This window comes from Corvus kubaryi, unplaced genomic scaffold (assembly GCF_017639235.1).
Source record: "Corvus kubaryi isolate FWS band 111438036 unplaced genomic scaffold, C.kubaryi_AGA036_p1.0 77, whole genome shotgun sequence".
In the NCBI taxonomy this organism is placed as follows: Eukaryota; Metazoa; Chordata; class Aves; order Passeriformes; family Corvidae; genus Corvus; species Corvus kubaryi.
This window is the reverse complement of record NW_024582064.1, coordinates 695,057-717,632: the sequence shown is the minus strand read 5'-3', so window position 1 is coordinate 717,632 and position 22,576 is coordinate 695,057. Positions and strand designations below refer to the sequence as shown.

General features: G+C 41.0%; 1 long non-coding RNA gene across 1 annotated transcript; it reads right to left on the bottom strand.

Moving 5' to 3' along the window:
- Positions 1–1,706: 1,706 nt before the first annotated feature.
- On the bottom strand, positions 1,707–9,794 carry LOC121676034. Its single transcript, XR_006020340.1, has 3 exons — positions 9,654–9,794; positions 8,914–8,967; positions 1,707–2,973 (listed from the first exon to the last, which is right to left on the bottom strand). It is a non-coding gene; the product is annotated as an uncharacterized LOC121676034 (long non-coding RNA).
- Positions 9,795–22,576: the final 12,782 nt, after the last annotated feature.

The window sequence follows — 22,576 nt, the reverse complement described above, 5'->3', positions numbered from 1 at the left end:
CAAGGCTATATGTGTAAATACTGAGGAAGCACAAGGACCTTATGATGTGACATGCTTAGATAATATGGATTCCAAGCATACTTCTATAGCAGTGAATTCAGTAGCATCTATATTAAACCACCAAGGAGTTTCCCTCTTTACCAACATCTACCCAGTAGCTGCCATTTCACACAAATCTGTTGGTTTCAATGATCTAAATACTAATCAAAACAGTATTATGTTACTTCCTGGAACTGCCCCAAATACCACAAATACACAGTATTTGGAAAAAGATTTTGTTAGGAAAATCTCCTTTCCTCCATCCTCTTTTTCCACTCAGTTTTACCTTTCATGTTTAGTTAGATTTTCTGAAGATCTCTTTTCTCTTGCTGTCAAAAGAACCAACAAAATATTGCATGTAATTTTTCAAAAGACTTTATCAAAGGATATTTCATGCAATTTCTTAGGGAAAAGTGGACTCTTCTCTTCATGCCCGTAAACACTGGGCAGCTGGCAGGACATGGCTGAACACCTGGGCTGCAGTCAGTGCAATCACTTTGCACTTTGAACCAGTTATGTTTCCAGGGCAGGTTGAGGGGCAGTGCTTGGGTGCAGCCCTTGGTTCTCAGGCAAGCGTTGTGTGTTGGGCTCTGCTGAGCAGGTACATTTACTCCTCTGTGTCCCACTATAACAGAGTCTGTAGCTGTGCTGCTGAAGTGTTCCACATAAAATAAGGCACCATATATGGGACAAAATTCAGGAGTTGCTGAGGTCAAGACCACCTTTTGTCATCTTTTCAAGTCACCTGGAAAAACCGCCAGAATTCCCTCTGCTGCATGACACAGACTGAAGATTTCAGCATCAGTGACAATTAATCCCACTTTTACCTGTTTCCTTTAAAGACTGCATCAACTAACATTCCTTGATTCCTTGGCATTTCTTTCTCACAATTAGAGTTCGTCTTTTTCTTTCTTTTTTTTTTTTTTTTTAACAAGATAAGCTGGAGAGAGGGCTCCATTTTAAAACACAGCTACCATTGGGGCAGCGTTTCAGTGTAGGAAGATATAACACACCTCTGCACTGTCCCCCTGTGTATTATTTAATTCTTCAAAAGACCAAAAGGCAGACAGCAGTTGTCTTGGTTTGAAAGACAGGTGTCTGCTAAGGAAGGCAGTAGCCTCCCTTGGAATGGCAGATGCAACCCTCTTCCCTCCAAGTTATTATAACTTTGAAATCAAGGGGCTTTTAGGCAAAGATGTGGGAAATAGGAATAACAGTTCTTTACTACTATATATCTCTATGTGTAGAACCAGTCAAACAAAACAACAATAACTATGGCAGTAACAGCAAACAATCACAAACCCAGTCCCAGCCTTCTCGGCTGTCAGGCCCTTTCCCCTTGGGTGCAGTTCCGCTCGCAGCCGGCAGGGGCGCTGGCGGCTCCCAGTGAGCAGGGCAGGTGCGATGGTTCCCCCGCGGCTGCAGGGGGCGCTCTGGAGCGAGCTCAGGGAGTACACGGCACCAGTGGTCTGGGAGCTTCACAAACCCCTGGGCAGCCGATCCCGGTGTCCAGCCGGACCCTCGGGAACAGCAGGCTGGAACGGCAGGCTGGATCGGCAGGGATGAGCACAAATCTCGGGTGGCAGACGAGATGTATCCAAGCGGGGAACCCCCCGGAGGTCTGGGCAGGCAGGGCGAGCAGGGCTACAACGCAGCGAAGGCTCGAAGCAGCGGCGGGGCAGGGCGGCCACAGCCTGGCCTCCAGCGGGGCAGGGAAGGTGGGCCCCCCGGGGATCCTGGGGACTTTCTCCGCAGAAAGAGAAAACGGCCGCAAAGAACAAGCAGCTTCTCTCTCTCTCGAACCCAGAGAGCGACTGACCCCACACCCAGGTGAAACAAAGGAGTAGCCAAGCCCACCCCACCTCTAGTGGGTAGCTCTTTGTCTTCCTTAAATACCCCAGCGATTTGTTGTCTTAGTAACAGTATGGGGGGAAAATTCCTTTAACAGAAAAAAAAAACTAGAACTCTTAAAACCCCAACAGCAGTATAAGAAGATCAGCTGCACAAACCCATTAGTGACACAAGTTGCTTAGGTGGAGCACTTCTGAGCAATATTTTTTTATGCTCTCTGATTTTGCCTGTTGCCCGGGACAGGCATCTTAATAGTACAGATGCACTTTAATATGATATAATCCATGTCCTCCAAATTGTCCCCTGGAGCTATCCAGGAGGCTAATAAGTGATATGATCATTGAAAGTGTGGGACAGCCTCATTCAAGACAGAATGTTGGGGAATATCAAGACTTGGGGACTGTCTGAACATCCCCCCTGACTTAAAAAGCACAGAGCAGGTGGGTGGAGAAAGGGAAACTAAAGAATCTCCCAGATTTTAATCTTCCTTATTTTGGTCTTTTTAGTTGAATCACTTCTACACATTTTTTATTCACCACCTTAGCTGTTGGCCAAGCCAGGTGACTCCTTTATACATACAAGTGGAAATTAGATGGTTGAAACAAAATTTGAAAAAAATGAACAAATTGCTCTGGCTTAGAGGTTGCCAGAAGAAACTTGGGTGCTCTCAGCAGCACAGAATGCAGCATGGGTGAGGTACCAGCAAGCAGCTCAGGGGAGAATTAAACAGCCTCTTCACTGTGCTTGGGATACAGGTTTTGCCCATCTTACAGGGGTTCTTTCTGCCAGACAAGGCACTTGCATCCCAGATTGGTTCTTCATAACAGTTTGTACTGATAGATCCAACACAGAAAAATCCTGTGCTTCACGGTGGGCACAGCTATTATGGCTTCAGAACAAAAGGCAAAATAAAAGCTGGAAGAAAGTGAAACAAGTTCACCCTAAATGAGATTAATCACATCCACTGCTGATACAATTATTTTCTTACTGTAAGTGCAGCTTTCAAACTTAAAGGCCATCCTTTCTAAACGCTGAGCCATGTATCCTGAGAGCCACTGGACAGGCTTCTGTTCCTTGGAGTGCCTAGAGGAAAAGGAGGACATGGCTCTGTTACAGATCTCAGCTCCATATGTAGCCGGGATCTAAGGTGGCTTTCCATTACTGACCTTCAGTTGCTCCCTTTCTCCTACAAACAGTGGGACTCACCCAGCAGACCCTTTTGACACTGCCCCACTGCATTTGAACTGCATGAGACATTACCAAAAAGCTCTCTCAGCTTTGGAATGAGTCAAAATCACTTTGATTGCTCCAGAAAATTAGCAGCAGGTGTGCAAAGAGATAATACTTTATAATGCATAGCCAAAACTAGGGGGTTTGTAAGATTGACAAAACAGAGTGGCTACATCCTGTGGATTCAAATATCTCTTCCCAACACATAAAACAGAGGAGTAGCCAAAGTAAGGACAGTGCTTATATTTTCACTCTGCAGTGGCACTCAAATTACACCTGTCATTAACATTTGATAATGACTGCTAAATTGTGAAAAATGAAACTTTGAACACATAATAGGTTGTAGGGTTTTGTTTTGTTCTGCTGGGGTTTTTTTTGTTAAAAATTTTTTTTGTTAAAATTTGCTCAGAGTACTGGGCTACTCTGAGGTTTGGCTCTAGTAAAAAAAGAATCTCTTCTCCTCAAAGGATATAGTCAAGGGATTCTTACCATGGGAAAATATAGTTTGAGGGTTTTTTTTGGGGAACAGATTCAGCAGCACACAGTGAGTTAAAATGGAACTATGCGATGTGAGGATGAGAAATGGGGTTGCCTAAGCAATGTTACCTCCTGTGTCTTGTCTTGAGATACTCTTCACTGTAAACAGCGCCTATACATAATGTAAGAATCTCATCTTAACTTTGGTCTGCTCCTCACATGTTCCATCACATGCTCATGAGTGATGCCTGGGAAAAGCTCAGCAACAGGAGCCATTCTTGGAGTGAATTGGTCTTCAAGCGCTGGAAACAGTTAAAGCTACAGAAACAGGAAGGAACAAGCAAGACTCTCCCACAGAGACTAGAGCCAAACAGTCGGCTGGCAAAGCCTGAAGAACAAAGATGTTAACTTATGTAGCCTCAAAGATTTTTGTGGATGTCCAGCTTCCCTTTGTGGCATTAGTCAAGGCTCAGGCAGACTGAAGAGTAACACCTAGAGCCTGAGCTCTGCCAAGAGCTCGAGATAACTTACTGTGTGATCACCTAGATGTACTGCTTTGATCTGAATGAGGCCATGGTGGTTTTGGCAGATTAACCAGAGTACACAGCCCAGGTTTTTATGCTGGTTTTGTGAGAATAAACAATGCTTGATCTGACAGCATGCTAATACACCAGCAGGCTGTTATACCTACTGCTTTTGGACAAATCTGAATCTTCAGGGTGAGTTTACACTGGATCAATGCTGTGTTTCATGCAATCAGGAGCTCTCAGATTTCAATTTAGAAGTTTGAAAGTTGGATTTACTATATAATCAATAGATGGCCTCAGCTGAACTCTTGAAAATGAATCTGCTCAATGTACTGCACACCACCTAGTACACTTCTATTAACTATACCGGTAGAGAAGTATGTTTCAATGACAGCTGGAATTTCCCTAGCCCCTCTCCCTCTTGCTTCAGCAGTAGACAGAATCCCAGTAGGGTGAAAAAGGATGAGCATATGGCTAAATCCATTACTGTTGTTATTACAGCATTTAACTTCTGTCCCTGGGCTTGTTTAAATGCAATTTGTGATGCACCTTCTCTTTTTCCCAGCAAGGACCACTGATATGGAACATGTACACAGGCTAAAGCTAAAAGAGATCCAGTGTAAAAGAGGATGCATGTATCAAGGGCCAGGAAATATTCTATGGAAACATCATGCCTCATAGGAAGATAAACATGCAGCTGAGAGGCAATTTTGTAAGAGCTGTGGGAAACAACAGTTCTGGGGCCTGTACCACAACTACCTCAAGAAAAAAAAAAGAGTGCTCCATATTATGAAACAGTGATAGAAAGGGGACGTTGCTCCTAGTGTGAGTAATGCTTGCAGACACAGTCGGTTCACAAGCAGCCAGGCTGCAGAAGTGTCCTGCTGTTCCTGCAGCTGGGATGGATAAACAATGGGCAGCTGATTGCAGCTGACACTCAATCTCAGGAGACTGGGAGATTCACTGGAAAAGCAGTGGGATTAGAGTACATACGTACACGGATGAATTAGCCTCATTTTGAGGCTAAACAACAAGTGTGGTTGCCAATAAAAGCAAGAAAAAGCAAGTCGTGTATCACTGAGAACATATGGCTGATGTACAGAATGTCAGTCGTGGCTGACCAGCAGGGCAGAACAAGCCATAGGCTTGAAAAATGAATTAAGTACCAGATTTCATTTGAAATACAAGAGGGAAGAGAACAGTAATCAGGAAGTCTCCATTTTGTCCCAAAAAGGATCGCTCTAAAGAGCCTCTATAATTTTAAGGAGTTTCCAGGACAGTAGACTGAGTTTAGAAGAAGTCCCCTCCGTGCCTGCCCACCAGACTATCCCAGCCTGCCCAAGCACAGGATTCATGACATGGAAGCTGGCCAAGGCCAGGCAGAGCTGCAAGGAAAATGCACCACAACCTCTTCTCCAAAGCTGGTGTAAACCCAAAGCCACTGAGCTGTGTAATATAAAAAAACTGAGGCCATTCAACCTGGCCAAATAAGCCCTCCTACTTTAAAAATCTGTGGCTTCTTTGATGTCAGGGAGAGTTTCCACTGTGACAGAAGATACAAATCAGACATTCGAACCTTTGCCACATCTCCAGGTACAATTATTAATGGAAGACAGAACCTCAGCTGCCTGCCAAGGGACCCTGTGTCAACTGAACCAGATCCAGAGAGACTCGTCTCAAACATCATGACACTCCCACCTGAAAAGAGAAGAGGTAAAAAAAAAGGATGCTGAAGTGTGACAACTATTAAATGTGCTGGGAATGGAATATTAGACTGAATATTTACAGGCTGAAGCCAAGAAGAAATTAAATCCCCTAAACACTAGATATCCATTGAAGAAATAAGAGCCATTATTTATATACCTACAAGACCAGCTACTGCGTAAGGCTCACACAACTTGTAAAGCTTTTAAAACAATTGGTTCACGATGAATGCTGTAAGGTGAGGATAGACTCAAGAACTGGAATTTGTAAAACAAAGTAAAAAACATGCTATGAGCAAGACACTGATTTTGAAATACTACATGCTTTGCAACAAGAGCAGCAAAAGTTCTGTGTCCCAATAGGAGTCTGAGGAACAGCAGCACTGTTTTAAAACTAGTGGTCTATAGCATACACGAAAGGCCAGACACACAGGGGTAGAAATGCAGATATAATCTATGCTCTTGGGCATGGAGCAATTCTTTTGCAGCCTAAAGTGGATACACAGTCTGCCCACAACAAAACATCACAAGTGCACCAGGCAGAGACTGTTCACATCAGAGCACTGTATAGAGCACAGTGGCAACAGATCTCTGACTGCAGCAGACACAATGGCAGGCACATTTCCAGGGACAAGCACTGCATCCAGGTGCACTGCTGAAGGCCCTGCAACAATATTTCCCCACTGGACTTTCACTGAGCCAAAACACTCTCAGGAATCATAGTTTAAGGTTGGAAGTGACCACAGTGGGTTGAATTTCAGATGGCTTTTCTCTGCCCATCTCTCCAGCCTGTTGAGGCATTTCTGAAGGGCTGCATAGCCCTTGGAGGTATCAGTCACTCCTCCCAGCTTTGTGTCGTCAGTGAACCTGCTGAGGAGGCCTCTACCCCTTCATACAAGTCATTGATGAGCAGGTTAAACAATACTGGGCCCAGTGTTGAACCTTGGGGGGCTCCATTAGTGACCGGCCTCCAGAGAGACCCTGTGCCACTGATCAGAGTGGGATCTGTCATTCAGTTCTCTATCCACCTCACTGTCCACTCATCTAACCCACTCGCCTTGATTTTTCCTATGTGGATGCTGTGAGAGACAGTGCTGAAAGCCTTGCTAAAGCTGGGGCAGACAATCAGAGTCCAGGGCTGGCCATGTGGTCAGGAGTAATTGCCACACAGGCTGCTTTCTAGGGTGTAAGTAGCTGTCTAAGCAAGGTCAAATTTTCCATTAAAGAGATAAAGTATAATCCAGAAAATTAAAAGTTGGTTACTTCCCCCTTGGCACACCAGCAATTTCTAGGCACACCACCAACAATACGGGACTCAAGACTAATTACTACTTCTTCTCAAAGGAGCAAGGTATTTACTTATAAGGTATATACTTGAAGAATTACTGCTAGCTCTTCAGCTTCATTGTTTTGAAGTTCACATTATCTCAAATATAATTTATCTGAAGAGGCAATCCATTTCCCTCCTGTATTTCTCATAAAGAATCATCAAAAGATTAACACAGAATATCTCAGTTTTAGCAGCTGTTGGCACACGTGTAACCAAAAGAGGACTAAACCCCAAACTTTCCTCTGTCCTTTCAGGTTTCTCACATGATTTTTGAAGTACATTTTTCCTAGTGGATCCCAGCAAGGTATGACACTAATGTTTTTAAAAAGCTTTCCCAACAGCATTTTATGGCAGAGCTGTCCAAGACAAGAAATGGCACATTAGTGATACAAGAAGTTTCTAACTAGGTGAAGTGCTGTTCTACAAAAAATTCCTCTTTTTTCCCCCTTCAGAGAATAGTCTCTGTATCCTTTCTGACTTTTTAGCAGTCTTTTCTTTTTCAAAGTCCATTTATGCAAGGTATTTTTCTAAGCTTGTTTACTTGCTTGCAATCCATGGAAATACAACGTTATTAAAATGAGGTCAACACTGATTTAATAGTCTCTCAGGGAAGTTTTATGTTTGGTATTAATCTCCACCACTGTCTGGCAATAGTAGCCTTATTTAAGATCAGTGCCTGAGGCCAAAAAGGAAGGGAAAGCTCTTTACTCTGGAGACATCTGGAGTGGAGCCTCCCCCATCCTCTACAGAGAGCTTTGCAGTGATATTGAGGAGAGATAAATGAAAGGGCCTAATGAAATGTTAAGGAGAGAATTTTTTTTTGCTTATATAGTTTTGGCAGTCTTTCAGTTTAAATTAGAGCAAACCACCTATTGCCAAACTGGAGACTTACCTTTGAAGAGTCCCTGGGACAATGTGCTGCAATATAAGTATCTCTTCAAAAAGCATAAAGTTGCTGAATTGATGCTTAAAATATTTTAAGTGGGAAAGACGTTACACTCTGCATACTCTTGTGATTAAATATACATTGACGACGTACAATAGACTTGGAGAGGGGTGTATGGATACTATAGCTGCCTTTGTGGGTTTCTTCAAAACAGGAAAAATTTGAAATAACTACATTTCATAAATCAAACATTTATCCCAGTCATCTCCTTGGTTGGTGTTTTTCTGGTTTTGCTTAGCAAGACGTTATTGAGCCGACTGACTCCTGTTTGCATGTTGGAAACATTAACCTATTGCACACCAGGAAATTTGGTTTAATATTACAAAGCTTATGGTTGGAGAGGTTTCAACTCATTTTTCTCTCTTCTCTCTTCAATATGGTATCACCTGCTATTACCAACTGATCTGTTGCTGTCAAAAAAGAGAATCAGCTCATTATGACCAGAAAGCTTAGACTGATTTTCTACATTTCTCAAACTGTGTTTCAGTAATGGCTCATTTAAATTTGCAACTGGTCCCTGTTGTTGCCAGTCTAGTCACACAAGAACAGTTTTTCTTAACTATGCCATTGGCAGCAAGAATAGAAGTGTGTTTCCCAGTGTAAAAATGATCCTATGTAGGCTTCAATGGTCTGGCAACAAAAGTCAGGATCCTGTAGAGAGGCAAACTTCTCAACAAAGAGGCTCCAAAGACAGGGGAAACAGAGAAAGAAAAGGGAATGGCTCAGAAAAAACATCAAGATTATACACTACTCAGTCATGTCTATAAATTGTGTCTGAAACACCTTTGTAAATAGGCCATGACTTCATACCTTCAGTCAGCTCATCTGTAGGTGTGATTGAGACCATCAGATGGGAAGCTTGGCCTGTGTAAAACACACATACATGGGTTTCAATTTGTTTCAAGTATATACAATCTCAATTTTTATTATACCTGGTCCTGCCTATCACTTCTAGCCCTTCAGAGCCATTGACGTCCCCCTTCCTTCTGTTCTCCACATCTTCTTTTTGGCTTTAGCTGAGTGTAGGAAACTATAAAATGGATAGTGGAATAAGTGAAACATAGATACCCAAAGCAGTCCAAGCTGACTGTGCTTCAGCAGCTGAACTGCAGTTTGTTGAACTCCTGCTGAATTTTGTGCAAGGGACTGCTGGAAGTGTGTTTTCTTGCCAAGGAAGGAATATTTTACATGAACCAGATTAACTGCTTATGATGAAATGCAACCATTGTCACACTTGGAAGCATCTTGCTTCTAATGCACCTTGAAGGAAAATTGTTTGAGTTTGAGCTGTGGAGAACTCTATAAGCAAAGCTTTTGCACATGCTTTATCTCAGTTACCTCTTCAGGAATGCAGCTAAACACGAAGACATATCTAAGAATAAAAAAAATCTCCATTTGTAATAGGATTCTTCAGTGGCTCTGACCATTTGCCTCTGATGAAGCAACATTTGGAAAACACTAAGGAATGCCTCAGGGAAAAAGCTCCCTTTCTGGTAACCTTAATTTTCAAAGGGCACAAAAGAGACTCAGGGACTGCCAGAATTTGTTACCTTCAGTGTCTCTGTTCCTCTTAGACTGCTATTGGTTTTTGAAGGTTATATTAAAATGAAGACTCCTTTTGGGGGAAAGCATTCCAATACTTCAGAACTTTAAGCAAACACATGGCAGGGCCTCCCTTGGAGTGGACAGGGCTACCTGAAAGTACAGATGCCACTGTAAAGGAGCTTATTAAAACATTTCAATATGCAACACAGTAGACTGAGAACGACCCAGTTCAGGAAAATGATTCAGTAGTTAGTTCATTACCCTTTTTTTCCACTGAATAGCAACATAAATGCTGTCCTAATGTATAAATAAGACTTATAACATCTGTTTTGAAAGCCACATCCCATATCAATTTTTGCCTGGAATGAGATTAAGATTCACAGGGCTCAAAAGCTCTTGTTATGAGTCAATGAATGTTACCAGTGGCATTTTCTCTATTGTTTCTTCATTTGACAGTTTTCCCTTTTAGGGATGACTTCTCACTGAGACATCAGCCCTTACATTATTATCAAATTGTTAAATGGTTGAGGACATAGTAGACCAATTATGAAAGTGAAAGAGCTATTTTGTTAAGCAGGAAAAATTTGCAAAAAAATCTTAGACTGTTTCCATGGTCTTTGAGACTGCATTAGTGGTTACTATATTAATCTTGGAAAACATTAAAGTATTGTTACTAAACTAACATCTTTAGAATGCAGTACATTTCCTCTAGAAATGAAAATTTTCTCCCAAAATATCATAATTTTTCTTCTTTAGCTTTTTCTTCAGACAGCAAGCAAACAAACTACATTGCAGTAATTGGAAAAGAAGAAATCCAAATACTCCATTTCTGCATCCTGAAGAAATGTAAGCCAAAATTCCTCAAACTTCATCCTGTGGCAGAGTTTGCCAAGAAAATGCAACACAGTGAGGGTTGCAAGATGGGAACCCATAGCTCAGGAAAAATCAGAAAGGTAAGTTCATTTGCTTCAGACTACCAGAAAGTCTTTGGGGTTGTTTTTGGTTTGTTTGTTTTATTTTTTTTTAATTTATTTTTTAAGAGCCTGGTAGTAATAGACTCCCTGATATATTTGATTTGCAAGAGTAAAAGCTCTTGTACTGTGATAGTAAGTTCCTCATTACTAAAATGAATTTGCCTCAAACCCATTAAAATAAGAAAGAAAGGGTGGGGGTGACAAGAGGCAGGCATTCGATCAATTAGGCAGAGAGAAGGCATTGAACTATTAACCAGTAGTCAAGCAATTTTGCTACTTTTACTAATTTCAAGGGCATATTGTCACAACTAGTCTCAGCTTTTACCACCTGCAAGGTAGACTGGACACTTAATCTCCATTCTGGCCTGTACAGAATAAACTAACAGACTACACATTAAATTGCATAATTATGTGCCAAGAGAATTGTGCAAACCTGCTGTAATGTTGGTTTCTTGGAGGATGATAGGGAATGGTGTCTGATTTTGCAGATGCACTGGAATCAGCTGGGCTGATAACACCAGCCAAGGGTCTGGCTGTATGTATGAAGAATACATCTGACTTTGACTTCTGTGAGGGCAGATGTCTCCTTATTCACTCTCACAAGGACTAAAGTTTGTATTATAGTTCTAATAATAGAAGTGAAAGGGAAGATATCACCAGTACTCTTGATAATAACTGTTCTGTTCACATATTGGGTCAAGTTAATTTCTGAGATAATTCTAGCTGAAGCTGTTCAGCCTACAACAGGCATTAATTTAATCCATTAGATTTGTCCATTACTTGCTGTCTTGGGACATTCTTACATTCAGACTGACCAGCATGAGATGTAACACACACTGTTAGGAGAATAGCTGCTAGTAACAATGACTTCAGTGAAGTGAAAACACATGCTAACTGAATTCCAAAGCATGCAAGAAAATACGCTGGCAATTGCAGCAAATAAAACACCACAGTAACTGTGCTACTGGCATCCTGCAATGGCTAGGAATATAAAGAAAAATTATAGATGCCATCCCTGAAGAGGAAATCTAAAGAACAATCCAACTACCTCCATAATGTCATTTTACATCAAAAGCACACAAAAATATCAGGGAAGTAGCACCAGGTACCTCATGTCACCATTTTTTCTCTCAGGCATTGAGAAAAACACTTATAAAGCTCAGGTCATCCATCTGATGAAAGGTCAGAGAGAACTCTGCTCTGAAGGATGGGTGAGGCTTTGAACAAGGCACATGTGTACTACGGAAACCATGAGGCAAAAGGATAAGATGGCACTAAATTTTATCTCTAATTGTCATATTCCACCCTAAACTGAAACTTTAATAAACAATTCTTAAAGAACTCCAAGCTATGCTAGAAAGACAAGCACATGGTAAAAGAATTTTGCCCATAAATATCTCTCCTAGGCTTTAAATAAAACTCGGAAACTTGGTTGACCTGGTCACCAGTAGCAAATTTACTTTAGGTCATTGGTGCTGGCAATCACATCAGCCAAATTTCCGAGCTTTATTTATTGATTTAATTCAGGTCATTTTTGTTGAAACTTTCAAACTATTGGTGCCAGTTTTTTAACATTTTTGTCAAACTTTATAGAAGTAGCTACAAACTACTGGTTTATTCTCACAAATGCTATCAGAACAGGAACAGTAATTGCTAGTAGTGATTATCAGAAAGAGTAGGAACATAGAACTCTAGACTCGGGGCACAACACTGGAAAAGTAAAAAAAAAAGTTTTTATTATCTGCTCTGAGAATTTGTAAAATATGTAAATTTAAAGCAGCTGGAGATGTAGTATCTGTTCTTTCATCTTTGGTACCTGAAAATGGAATCAGCTTTCCCATTAAAAAATGGAAAAATCCAACATATTATATTTCAGCCCTGTTTTGAAAGCACAGACATTTAACCTGTGCTGATTTAGTCTGCTAACCCTTTCCTTGTGGGCATTTGCTCAGCACTTGCACTTGAGTACAAAAGTGCTTATTATATTCTATCACATTTCTAGTACTTGTATTAAAGTACTTTTTTCTCAAATACAGTAGCATCTATTGTCCTTTTGATCAGAGACATTTGCACGGCATGACCCACTTAGGCCTGCAGCTAATACTGTCAAGTATTTTATTTTTTCAACTCTCCAGGGTAAGCAGTTACAGAAGGGCAAGGCTGCCTATACCTCGAAACACTTGCCATGATACTGCAGAACCACCATCTCTCAAGACACTAGGCTGAAGAAAGCAGCAGTAAACATGCAGCATGAAACTGCTCAGAATTGACTGAAAAGCAGTTAAGAAAACATTTCCATCTGTCCTCTCCCTGACACTTGGATTATTGCTAAAGCTTAGAATTCTGAGACTCAGACTTTGCAATCAGTAGCACTATACAGGCTGCACCAGCTCAGCACTTTAACACATCTCCAGTCTTGCCAAGGGAATGCCATCTAGGGCTAAATATCTCTCAGATTTCTTTAAGGTATGTATGAACAGTGAGACAGTGAAAGAGTGAAATAACTTCCAAAAAGGATTCCATTTCGTTTGTCGAGACAGACATAAAATAGCCAGAGCCATATCATGTCACGTTAGTCGTTCCAAAGCCTATTCCCAGAAACGTTGCCACTAGATTGCAAGACTGCTCAGCTTTGTTAGATCTTGGCCAACTTAATGCTATCATGAAAATCTGTCAGCAGGACAAAGTAAATGCAGTACCAATACTCTGATGTCCCATCCCAGAGCTGCAAGGCCATTCACCGCTGTGCTTTCTTAGTTTCCAGTACTTTGGTGACACCAAATCTTCCTGAAAAGCTGCTTCTGGCCAACACAAAGAACCAAGATGATACAATGGATGGCTTCTTGGTGCACAAAGGAAACCTGATGGTAAGAGCAGTGTTTTGGTGTTATTTTTAATGCAGTAATTCCTCTGTTCCAGTGTGCTGGTTCTCATTGCTTCTGAGAAAATAATGGAAGTGCTTTCGGATCAAGACTCCATTCAAGAAAAGTGGCAAGAGTAGAGTTGCTTCAGTCAAGGTGGCCTAACACTGCCTTCCTTTTCTCCTTTTTATTATCCCACTGTTCTCTGCAAGTGCAAAGTTCACTTTTCTTATAAATTACTTCCTCTGGCTCTGGGAGCTGTTTGACTCCCAGGACTTGCTCCTGATCTCTGCTAAGTTGTGTTTGCTGCCTCTGCTTCAGAAGAAAGTGCCTGGAAGCTTGCCCCATCCTTTTACCAGCGGATCTAAGAGGAGATACTGCTCCTTCATGCAAACCTTCCTTCTTTTATTCTGTAATAAGAGTTTCAAACAGGAACTCCTAGGGAAACAGCTTAGACAAGACATGTTCTACAGTATCCCTGGCAAATTATTATAGATTGACTATTTAAAATTAATGATTTATATGTGCAAACTTAGATAGAGATTTTTTAAAGAGGTCTTTTGGTATTAGTTATGCAATAAAATCAAAGACTGCTATTAGTCAATGAAGAAAGCAAAACCCATTACGTAGTTTCTAATTATATTCTATTTAAACAGATCATGATGACAAAATCAGAGGGTCAATTTCTATCTAATCAAGTAAATAAAAATACCCCCTTCCTGAACACAGGAAAACAGTATTTTGTCAGCACAAATATGTCAAAAATAGATGAAAACTTTAGACCTTATTGACTAATATCCATGTTTGTATATCCATTTTTCAGTAGTGATTTCAGACAGTATTTCCAAGAGTAGTGAAATTTTTAAATATATTTTCACCTTGTACCTGTAGCTTTATTTTCCTTTTAGGATGAAAAACAGGAGAAATGTTTTCAAGTGACTAAATAGTTCCTGTGAAACAGCACAAATTGCAAAAATCTTCCAGAGTTTTTCAAGAGAAGAACTAAGTAGGTCAGTACTTACACTTTTCTGAAAATTTGATTTTCTGAAAAAACAGTAGAACAATTGCTCTGTATAAAGGGACAGCATAAGGCAGGCTGAAATTGCATAGAAATAATGAAAGAGAAAAATATTGTCAAGATTTTGGTGGGTGTCTGACAGCTATCATTCCAAACCATTAAATGAGCATCCACTTTGAGAAAGAAGGAGGAACATTTCCTATAGGAAATAGCTTATTCTGAAGCAGCAATATATTTTGTTTGCATTGTTAAAACCCCACCCAGGGACTCCTACTTGAAGGCTGCATTGCAAAGGGATGCTTGAGGCATTTATTTCCAACAGTTGCAGTTCCATACTTGCTAAAATGTCGAAATATCTGAAAGCACAGAAGTTATTAAGCCAGATATGGGTGACAGCAGGAAAGGAAGTCAAAATTTGTTGAGAAGTATGTGCTACCTGTATCCTGTCTCAAACCAGCAGTGTAGCAGCTGATCATGGAGTCTCATCACATAGAAATTTAAAGCCAGTCGTCTGGAAAGACTAGGGGGGAAAAAAATTAAGGCACTATTTGTTGTAGCTAGAAGATAATAAGCAACTTATCAGTGATGGACAGTTTCTCGTCAGCATTTAGACAGAAGAATTCTTCCAATTTTACATGTTATCAAAAAGTGCATGGAGATATTGCTACAATCCTTGAAAAAGGATTTATGAGCAATAAAAAACTAATTTATCTTAAAAAAAAAATCCAAACAAACCCTCACCTTTTATTGCTGCATTGAGTTAATATTGTGCAAGTTCGAGCTGCAATTCACAGAGAGTGATCCGATCCCTGCCCATGGCAAGGGGGTTGGACTAAATGACCTTTAAAGGTCCCTCCCAACACAAACTATCTTATCATTGTGTGATAAACAACAATTCTGGTTTTTTTCTGTACAGAGATGTTTTAAAAGTTTTCAAATATACTTGCAGCTAAGCTTTTGCTTTTTCATTTTTTCACCATTTGGGGTTTTTTTCTTTCTTTTTCAAGTATGAAGATGTATTTCCTAAAATCTTTTCAGCCAGCAGGTTGTACATTGCCCAAAGTTGTCTCCATATGTCTTATTGCTCTGGCTTTGTAGCATCTGGCTTTACAACCATTTCAAAGGTAGCAGAAATAGGTGTTGTGAAAAACCTCAGGTAATTAAAGGAATAGCAAAGAAAGTTCATTTTAAAAAGTCCCATTGCACATCAAATAACAACAGCAACAAATGTAGGACAATTTCTCCTGCTGAATCTGAAAATTATGTTACTATTTCTGCACTGGAAAGTCCCAACATTCTTGGATTAGAGCTGTTGTTTTTTTTGAAAAGTCTAAACAAGCTAACCTGTATTTTAAAAGATCCTACAAATCTTGGCATTTTGTTATACCCCTACTCTTGTCTCTAAGTTTTCCTTCTGACCTATGAATTGTCAGCATCTTTCCTTGAGCTTGATTGTCAGTGCAGTAGCATCCTAAATAATCTGACTAAATTTTCTCCCCAGTGCTCCTGTATTTATGAAGCTGGATTCAAGAAAAGGCTAACATGAACAAGAATGATATGGCAATGTACGTGTTTATGCTCAAAACTGTAATTAATGCTTCCCACCCCTCCTCTTTCCCCCTGCAGGCATGCTGCTGCCAACCAGTATGTTAAACACTAAACTTCACACCTCCTTCTTTTCTTGACTAGACTCGACATTACATTTTTCCAGGCATCTGTAATTAGATTTCCAGACAAACACGAAATTGCCATTCCTAATTCACTCTCTGAGTCGGGTGGGATTTCAAAAGCAAGATGGAAAGTCTCCATCCAGTAGGTGTTCTCCCAGAATTCCCACACCACAAAACCCAGGCCTCTGCAAGATGCTGTGTTAACATCATCCTTTTGAAATTGTACATTTGAGGCTCCCAGCTCTGAGAAGCTCAGGGTTTTTTGCTGTGCTTCCCCTGGCCAGTAGCAGACAGGTTATTTAAGCAAACAGTCTTCCCTCAGTCTGTGCCAAGAGCTGTAGGCAGCAAGGGCATGGGATCAGAAGCAGTCCGTTTTATTCCAGGCATATTCTATTTTCCTCCTTCAGGCAAGAGTCACAAACAATGCCGGACCTCATTTACCCATTAAAATATTCCAGTAGAGCTATTATACCTGTTTCTGGTTACATATTGTAACATATTGCCTTCTAGGAAGGATACAATCAAATGGCAACAGTCTCACAAGGAAAAGGGTCACCTTGATCCCAAACCAGTCCACAGCCAGACCATTAGGCATATTACTCAGAGGCCCAGGAATTCAGCTGAGGGCTCACACTGTACTCTGCATCTGGAGCTATAGTATTAACAGAAATGACAACCAGCTGATTTTTAATAGGAAGGTGGGACACTGTGGTTTCTACCGAAAGGAAGGATGTAATTTAACTCTGTAGGGTTCTAGGCTGTGGATTTGAACAGAGAGAGATGTTGGGAAGGCCAGAATCTTAAAATTCCCAGTTAGTACCTCAACATATGTCCATGCCCAAGAAACCGAAACCAGGAAAAGACATAGATACAAAAAGCCCCTCTGATTTGCAGAGGTTATCCAAACATGGACAGGCCTATTTATACTTAGAGAATCAAAGAGAAGTTATTAGCTGAAAGTTGAATAAGACTGGGTATCTGCACAGAATTTAGGTACACTTGTTGCAACCAAACAGCTTCAGATCTTTGAGGACACCTTTGCTCTGTGCTCCCAAAAAAAGCACAGTTCAGAAGAAATTATAAATGCTTTAATACAATTTCTTTGAACCATTCAGCTGCAAGTTAGAAAGGTCTTGTAGCATCTAGTAAAATCCCTGTAAAAAAGGGTTTTGGAGAGGAATGTTTCTGATCCTTTATTCTACTATTTGTATTAGAAGTCAAAAGGAGAAGAAAAAAACTTCTCCTCTAGCTTGTATTGAAGGAGCTGCCTTTGTAGTAGTGACAGTGAATTTTTTACAGAAAACGTGTTTACAGTCAGTGGAATTTCTCCACGTCAACATTCATCCAGAAGAGAGAACAGGTGAAGCCACATACAAGCTATGCATATGGAAAGGGTTGTGGTAGGCCTGCTTTTACTTATGTTCATTTATAAATCCTAGATTTAAGCCATTTCCATGTCCTCAGTATTTCTCTTGGTAACCAAGGAGGTTCCCCATGAGAGGCAGAGATGCAGAGAATTCTACTTTTAGTTTCCTAGCTTGTTATAATGTCTGTACAGGTGCACTGCATTATCATGCTGCATTGCATGGTCCTCACTGTTCTTGGCTGTCACATCATTTATTGGAATTTAGGGTACTTAACACCTTGAAATACCTGTTTTTCAAAGTATCAATTCTCTTAATGAGTCTGTTTGAAAGACTACACACAATCTGTGTCACCTCAGAATTACACTCTAAAAACCTCAGTTAAATATTCTATTAAATAAGACTGCTTCTGGGCACACTCCACATTAAGAAACAGAAAGAGAAGGGACACTGCAATAAATTTCACGAAAACATACTTCAGGGAGGATTACCCACATTAAACATTTACTGTCCAGTTCTCTGTCCACTTGCATCCCTTGGCTGCAGCTGTTTTACACTCCAGTGTTCTGTGGACTGAACTCCAACTAGATAATGTTCAATTTTTTGCTGCAAACTGTGACAAGTCCTTTGACTCTGTCCTTTAACTGTCAAGCTGTCCTTCATGCACATTCTCATTTCTTTTTAGAAACAGAGGAAAAAAACCATCTAACCATCTATCTGAAAAATTATTCTGAGGGCTGGGTAAAAAATGCCAGAGGTTTCCTAGGCTGGCCAAAACCCCCAAATCTTACAATATACACAAGACAGAGATAGTGATCCATCTTCACATTTTGATTTTGAAGTTTTAAGCAATAAAACATGTTTATAAAACTAGTATGGTTCAAACTGTTCTATTACTTATTGAGTTCAGGCAAACTTAACAGATAGGTATCTATCAAACTGACATCATATTGTAGGATTTTCTTCCCTGCCTGCTTTTTTACAATCCCCAATTCACCTTTATTCCTTCCTTTCATTTGTAATCCTGAAATGTCCTTTTCATTCGTCTCTGAGTTGTACTGAGAATTATTTAAACCTCATCTTAGTTTCTATCTGTCTTTAACTTTCTCAGCTAATTTTCACTTCAATGTGCCTAAAAGCACGTTCTTGTCTCCTGATCCCAGGAAAGGCTTCTGCAATCCCAACTGTCATTTGAAGGGACTTAGTTGTGCAAGATACAAACAGCACCTACAAGTACACTGAGAAACTGCTGCAGTCACAAAGTCGTTCCTCATGAGCCTTTGCTAGGCAAATTTTTCTTAAATGTGCTCCCTTTGGCAGTTAGTGATCTTAAAGGCCTTTTCCAAGCTAAATTTTTCTATGACTACTCACAGGGTCTACTGCAGAGACACATTTTCTTTATTACTGTAAGTTAAGAGAAAACACTCAGTGTTGCAACATGAAAGATCTACTGGGAAGAGGCACTGTAGTAAGATGAGTTTTTCTGTGAAGAAAACATAGAATTACAATTCATATTTAGAATAAATATTGGATGAAAAACTAGTAACCCAAGAGTCTGTGAAGAAAAATTTATTGAAATGGAAATTCCTACAGAACTAAGAGAAAACACAGAATAAGTAGAAGGAACTAAGCCTGTTTAAGGACAGGGTTGGAAGCACAGGGGAGTGATCCATCTGGGTTTTAATGCTTTTGTCCTGCTGCAGCTGCACAGGCAAGCACAGAAAGGATATTCACATTGTTAGTCCTGGACAGCTGACTTAGGGGTAACTCTGACTCATAATTTTCACCCTGCCAGATTCCTACATAGTGCAGGGATACCACTGCAGAAGGATAAGGACACAGATGAATGCTTAGCTTGGGTTTTAATAGACAGAATTTATGAGGACAACTCCCTGTGGAAAAGACTATGGAGCAATGATACTTCAGCCCGCCTTCACAATCCAACAGGAGTGATGCAGCTGTGCCAGCTTCCCAGACAGATAAAGTGAGCCCAGGGAGAGCTATGGAATAATTGTGTCTGGTACGTGAGTCAGCCCACTTAGCGCAGGATCCGCATTGGTGCCACGCAGCCACATTCCTGAGCCTTCCCTGCCTGTCTGTCAAAGGTAATAGGCACCCCCTTTGCACAACAGCCACAACACTACTGCCCAGTGCACCCCTCCTCCTTCAGCCCTTTTCAGCCTTATTTTCAGGCAGATAAAAAGGAAGGCATAATAATTTCATACTAGGACTAAAGGTATGAAACTTATGAGATGCTCTTCTCATTATCCACCCATTCCATTTTACTTTCAGGTGACAAAATTTCAAAGTATTCCTATTACCTCAGTAGTCAAGAATAGTTTCTTCTAGTGGTCATCCAAATTATCTTGGTTGTCATATGCAATCTATAAAAAGGAGAGCTATAGGTCCTACTTTAAAAATGATGTGATCTAATAATGGGATCATTGTCTGTCAGCATTGGGTGAATTTCTGGTGACCAAATAGATGGAAGAGTGTGCACTGAGATATCCACTGAAACTACTGGTGGAGCATACAGAATGGAGTCTTCTCATCTGGTCATTCCTGTGTAAACTGGTACTGTCCTGCATCCTGCCCCTTTCACCATTTGATGCTGCAACTTGGACCAGAAAAGTCCATGGCCCTGCCAAGGTTCTGCTACTTCAGGGTAAGGAAGTCTCTCCTAAGATTTTCTGCATACCAGCTAACCCCGCACAGTCCAAAAATCTATATTTGCGCAGACAAATTATTCCTGTAGCTTCAATTTTATACAGAACAAAAAGCAGTAACCCATTTTCCCGTGATTTTCAGGAAGTTACTTAGGAAAAACCAGATGGGAAAAATTTCAGGTGCAGAGAAAGGATACACCCTGCATTCAGGCCTGCAATGATGAAAAATTCTTGTTACCCCCACTCAGTTACTTCTGCTAGTGGGAAGGCTTCATGTTCTTGAAGAAAATCATAGCTTAAGTGAAAGCAGAGTAGCACAAAGGACACTTCACAGTTCTGTGAGAGCAAACAGCAAAGTCCTTTCAGTAATAGAGGAAGATGCAAGAAACTTAACCCATCACAGCTGATATACACAAGCTACAAACACAGGGCTAAGCTCATAATTTCCAAAGAGGAAATTCATTAATTGTGTGAAGCTGAGAAGAAGCCAGACACATGGCAGTACTTGCAAGACTGAGGGTTTTCGGCATCTTATATTAGGAAAGCAAGAGTTGTTGTTGTGTCTATTTAGAGAAACAGAACTTTTTTGTAAAAACGGGTCTGAGGGAGCAAAAGTCTGAAGTGGAGCATCTGAGGGAGCTGGGCTTGTTCAGTCTGGAGAAAAGGAGGCTCAGGGGCGACCTTATCACTCTCTACAATTCCCTGAAAGGAGGTTACGTCTGGGTGGAGGTTGGTCTCTTCTCCCACCTAATAAGCAAAATAAGTGGAAAGCGGTTCAAGTTGCACCAGGAAAGATTTAGACTGGATGTTAGGAATTTTTTTTTCACTAAAAATGTGGTCAAGCATTGGAACAGGCTGCCCGGGGAAGTGGTTAAATCACCATCCCTGCAGGTATTTGAAAGATGTGTTGATGTGGCACTTGGGGACCTGGTTTAGTGGTGGATTGGCAGTGTTGGATTAATGGTTGGACTCGATGCTTTAAAGACCTTTTCCAACCTAAATGATTCCATGATTCTATGAAACTCTTGTCCAGATCTAACGGTGAGTTATGACCCTAATGGCAAGGTTTAGAGAAGTTGGTAAAGCTGAGCAGAAGCTGCCTGTTACACCTTTGTGGTGTGTAATAAACACACAAATTCTTATCATAATAGGACTGTAAGGTCTAGCAAACTTTTATTCAGAAATGGTATTGGTTTAGACAGACTTCTTGAGAAGGAGGATGGACTAGGTGACTGTAGCGGGTTCAGTTTGTAACCGGGCAGAAACACCAATTTAGTGTAGTGGTTTGGTCCAAAATACTCATTACTATTTACCTTCTGTAAGATAAGAATTAGGAGAAAAACAAAGTAGGCACTAAACTTGAAAGAATAAAAAGAAGTTTATTAAGACCTAAAAGAGCGAAAAAGAAAAAAATAAAATCATACCACACCTTCAGAACTCTTCTCCTCCCCCCACCTTTCTCCCTTCTCCCACTGACAATGTAAAAAGACAACCCTTGAGATGTTCAGTCTGTTTACCACTGCCATAATAGCCTTGTTCAGTTCATTTAGGAAGAGGAGTCTCTCTTGCTCATGCTATGGAGAAACTATCACAACGAGACAGCCGCCCAGGTCGGTTCTCTGCTTGCATCATGTGAAAGTCCCTTCCCACGACTTGCAGCTTTTCCCACAACTGCTTTTGAAGGTCCAATCTTGAGCTACTGGAGCACCATTTTAAGGTTGAGCCGTTCAGAAACAAAAGTTCTCTTCACCCATCTCTGGAAGCATTTCATCTCTACGAATAGAGGCCCTTCTCCTTCCCTGGGAGCAAAGAGTCCTCCTCATCTTCATCTCTAGGACTATCTCTGGGAGCACCTCTAGGAACTGAGGTCTTCTCCTTTCCATTTGAAGCAAAAGTCCTCATCGCTTCCATCTTTCCCTGTTCAAACTTCTCATGAAATTACAGCTGCTTCAGCATCTGCCTATCTCAGCGCAGGTGCTTTTGCTCACAAGTATAAGTTGAACGCTCCACCCCCCATGCCTTCATGAAATTACAACGGGATACTCTGATACATCATAGCTTTACAACAGAATTTCAGCTTTAAGCATCTCCTCTCTCTTCCCTCAGGTTTTCAGCTCTTCACAGCACTAAAAGGGTTAACCTCACCCAGGCCTTGCAGCTGGAATGTCACTTATCGCTGTTGCTCACATGATCTTTGCTGGGCAGTGGTGGGCAGCTTTCAGCTGAATCTTGGCCACACTGGAGAGGGGGAGCCGAGCTGCTCCGGCTGCCCACAGAGCAGGGCTGGGGGCGGGGGGGGGGGGGGGGCCCCGGGGGGAACAGGGCCCATCGGCTCCAGGATGGCCGTGGCCCAGCCCGGCCTGGCCTGAGCAGGG